Source organism: Penaeus monodon, unplaced genomic scaffold, assembly GCF_015228065.2.
Source record: "Penaeus monodon isolate SGIC_2016 unplaced genomic scaffold, NSTDA_Pmon_1 PmonScaffold_2969, whole genome shotgun sequence".
Classification (NCBI taxonomy): Eukaryota; Metazoa; Arthropoda; class Malacostraca; order Decapoda; family Penaeidae; genus Penaeus; species Penaeus monodon.
The window spans coordinates 21866-26736 of NW_023657646.1; the positions used below are offsets into that span (position 1 = coordinate 21866).

Here is a 4871-nt window from a genome sequence, read left to right on the forward strand (position 1 = left end):
TGAAATATCCAGGAGTCTTACCCCTTTTCCACCACAGATCCCACCCATCCCGACTCAAATCCTACTTAGTCCCTATTACATGTCAGTACGAATTTAATGAAGTACGCTGAGGGGTATTTACATCATTAATATTTACATTTCCACTCTGGGATTCCTCGGGAGTCAGATCTCTAAAGCTGGAAGCGTCGCATCACTTTCATCCTTATAATTACAATGCGTTGCTGGTGCACAGGTATGGAAAATGAGCAAAATTCCGTTCTGTGTATCTCGGCCAGAGAATACAATAACTGGGTCTTTGCGGCTATATTGAGTGCGTTAGCAGATAATTGATTTAATTTAGTATTATACTGTATCATATATACACCAAAAATATGTATTCATGTGTATCTATGATGTTGTATGTGTATATATGCTTACACCATATATATAAAATTGTGTACAATATATATACGAATATTAACCACACAGACACACGTTCACACCTTTTCTCTCTCTCTATGTGTATGTGTACAGTATATAGTATGAATATTACATATGAATATATAAAACCTATATACATATCTACATTCATGCAGAATATATATGAATTACATACACACACACACACATATAGAGAGAAAGCTGATTATATCACGACAAACGACGTGTGCTGCAGCTCTGAAATCGGACGCCTGCACATTCTCAAGTATCCTCCCTTGCTCCAACGTGCCCCGCCCGTGTACTGCAAACGGCGCCCCTTTCCATGACCGGCCCATGGAGGCAGACCCAGCATCCCGGATATCAGATGACCTCAGCGAAGGAGATGAATGCATTCTCCGTGGCCACGTGTGCGACATGGAAGGATTCCTCACTTGCGAGCGGAAGGCGCGGCGATCGCAGCATGAAAAGTAGTTTCTGTGCTCATCCGTTTTTCCTCCTCCGTAATTCACTCTTGATTTGGCCATAAGTTCACTGTATCCTTAACCGTTTCTTTGACAGTGATTATCGTGAATATGATTTTTCTCTTTGTAAGGAATCATACATACACATATATGTTTTTTCAAACATTTTTTGTTCTTTTTTTAAAGTGATATACTGTTCTATGTGAAGAGTTATTTTGAATGAAAATTGTATGTATCATTATATATTTATTCTGAAATGGTAAATATGGATATGCTTTATATTTTACACAAATTAACTTTTCAGTGGTGAGGTCTTGGCCTGTAAGATGGAGTAGGTCTGTACGAAGTTGTTTGGATGGTATGAAGGGGTGGTGTGGTATGAAGGAGTAGGTCGTATGCAGGTGTAAGGTTGGTATGAAGGTGTAGGATGGTAGGAAGGTTGGTGGGCTTGGTATTGAGCCTGTCCCTCATAAGTGACCTCGGCCACGTAGCCTGAGTCGCCGTCCACGTGGTAGTGCCTTCTGCAGGCGACCGTCGGGAAGCTGCACGTAGTAGGATCCCTGTGTGTTTGTAGCCGTCGCGGGACTCCTGTGGCCGTAGTCGTTGGCGGAGTAGTCGTCCTTCACGACCCAGTCGAAGTTGTACTGAGCTGGAGACTGAGGAAAATGTACATACTAAAATCAGAAAAAATGCATCCCCCTAGTTAATAGTCATTGACATAGCAGAAATTCTAGACAGAAAAAAATGAATAACAACTACACATTAGGAGTAATTCGGAAGTGAGATAAAAACATAGTATATCGTGATCTAGGCAAAGCCAGTTACCTGATAAGAGGGAGGGGAGAGTATCCGTAGGGAGGCTGTGACGGAGCGGCCAGAGAGGCAGCTGCCAGACCCAACACGACGCTCAACTGAAACGCCAGGAAAAAATTTCATAGTTAACAAAGTCTTTTTGTACTGTGATAACAAGATGCCAGACCCAACTTGACGCTCAACAGAAATGACATTTTATTTGACAGGAATCACAGTCAGCCTGCAGTAGATTTTAGAAACACTTTTCTCACCGTAATACATGTTTGCTGAATTTGTTCGATATAATGAAAACATCTTTGCTTCCATGTCTTATATACATCAAGAAACGTAGACGTGGCTTCACTTGACCTTGAAGAGCGACTCAGTCACGCCCACTTTGCTGAACATTAGATCTACATTATATGCATGGTTTGGAGAGAAAACGTCTAAATTATTGTTAGATCAGTAGCGGTCCCAGGATATTTCAAATTATTTTCAGCATTTTCAGCAAACTCTGGTTCTTTCTTATTGATTAATTCAGTAAACATGACAGTCAAAAGTCTTGATATAAATATCATATATATTAATGTTCAGCACTATCTAGTATACCAATCATTATAGGTGATTTTAAGGCACAATTTGCCTTCCAAATAAATCACTTTTAGAAGGTACTGTACATGACAAGAGCCTTGATTTCTCCAGTTATGGTTCTACCGTATTTTCACAACTGACGTGGAAATGATGTGACCAGACTCTGGATGTGACCTGCACTACACTGGTTAATGTACATACTTGTCTAATGCACTTCTTTGGCTTATAATTGATTCAGACATGCTTAAGACGGTTAGACTTGCAAAATGCGTGTCCGATGACGGCTTGCGACGCCAGAAGTAGGTAATTCATAGGCACTAGGACTTTACTAAGGCCGCGGTGGCCGAATGGTTAGAGCGTCGGACTCAAGACTGTCACGACGGCAATCTGAGTTCGAGGGTTCGAGTCACCGGCCGGCGCGTTGTTCCCTCGGGCACGGAACTTCACCTCGATTGCCTACCTAGCCACTGGGTGGCCAAGCCAGCCCAAGTCAGTGCTGGTCCCAAGCCCGGATAAAATAGAGAGAATGATTACCTAAAAAGGTAACACCGGATTACCTAAAAGGTAACACCGGCACTCTCCGTGGAAAGAACTGGGGGACCCTACCACGTACTCACTCCAAGAGCATCACAACGTGAAAACTGCAATTGAGTATCATGCTGTGACCACGGCGGCTCAGACATGAACCTACCGTTAAAAGAAGAAGAAAGACTTTACTATAAGCTATTCATTTTATAACTCTAAGATGACATTTTTTGAAAGCTGGACAAATAGTACTAAGTGTCCCTGTACTCCTTCGAAACCCAACTTATTATTCACCTGTTGATTACGTGCATATTCTGCAATTTTACGGAATTTCTAGACTGAAAGTTGAAGCATAGGTAAAGTTGCAACTGTACTGACACCCCACCTAATTCTGCTTTACTTATCGAGAACTAAAATGAAGTGACATAATAAAAATACAAATAGGATACAATGAAGCCCGAATAAAGATCAGGCGTGACAAAATGGCGGCATATATGTGGGTTCATGTGTGTGTTTATGTGTGTGTGGTGTGTATGTATAATGAGTATACATAGAATAATCATACTTAACACAATATCCATCGGGTCAACCTTCATAGGGTTGGGCTGCACATTATTCATAATGAGAAGATTAATCCGTGTTTTATATTTTTCCTATCCCCTGTTCTTAGGTTTGGACCTCAATTTATTTCAGCCCAATTGTGTTTGCAAGATCATAATATTCACAAAGCTTTTTATTTTACCTTTCATATCTTTCCACACAGATTCCATATGTGTCCATGCACAATCACGGAGAGCAGACTATGTCCCTATTATGCCTCATTTGCTACTTCAGTGTATCTTCTAATACATCGTGTAGGCTGTGCTACACTAATACAAACAGATACTAATACAAACAGATCCATGTATATATTGTCTTTGTTAGTCTTTTTATCTGACTGCACGTTGTATGAAGGTTTCTGCTAATTTAAAATGGTGTGTTAATATCTATTCATTTAATAGTAAATAGTTACAAAGATATTAATTCTTCATATCCGTTTGAATTTGCTTTGTAGCTGCTTAGTGATGAGGTCTCGGCCTGTAAGAAGGGGTAGGTCTGTACGAAGGTGTAGGATGGTATGAAGGGGTGGTGTGGTATGAAGGGGTAGGCTGGTAGGCAGGTGTAGGATGGTAGGAAGGTTGGTGGGCTTGGTATTGAGCCTGTCCCTCGTAGGTGACCTCGGCCACGTAGCCGGAGTCGCCGTCCACGTGGTAGGTGACCTTCTGCAGGCGACCGTCGGGAAGCTGCACGTAGTAGGATCCCTGTGTGTTGTAGCCGTCGCGGACTCCTGGTGGCCGTAGTCGTTGGCGGAGTAGTCATCCTTCACGACCCAATCGAAGTTATACTGAGCTGGAGACTGATATGGAAGGGCAATTCACATAAAAATCAGGAGACAAATTGTGAGGTGAAAATGATAACATCAGAAATTTGAATGTTTGGAAGTCATTAATATAATAGTCTTTCTCATATATATAATAAATAAAAGGAGACATTAAAAGAGCAGACAAAATGCTTGAAATACAGAGTATTATTACATGAGATCCAAGTTAGTTACCTGGTAGGAGGGAGGAGGAGAGTATCCGTAGGGAGGCTGTGACGGAGCGGCCAGAGAGGCAGCTGCCAGACTCAACACGACGCTCAACTGGAACACAAGAAAAAATAATTGATAAAAAACGATGTAAAGGTGGCTAATGGAGTTCATTTATAAAGTCTTATATATTTTGGAAATGTATATTTTTTTCTCACCGTAAGAAACATGTTTGCTTGATTTTGTTTGATATCGTGAAAAACACTCTCGGTTTGTCTTATATACTTGAGAAGAGTGGGCGTGGCTTCATTTGACCTTGGAGAACAACGCATAGCCACGCCCACTTTGCTAGCTACTAAACCTCGTTGTATATATATATATATATATATATATATATATATATATATATATATATATATAACTAGGGATTACTACACTTATGATATAATAAGAAGATACTTATAGTACTTAGATTATTGAAAGGAAACACTAAAAACAAACGTGTTACATCGAAC

General features: G+C 40.6%; 1 pseudogene; it reads right to left on the minus strand.

The window, feature by feature from the left end:
• Positions 1-3825: 3825 nt before the first annotated feature.
• LOC119570514 lies at positions 3826-4586 on the minus strand (annotated as a pseudogene).
• Positions 4587-4871: the final 285 nt, after the last annotated feature.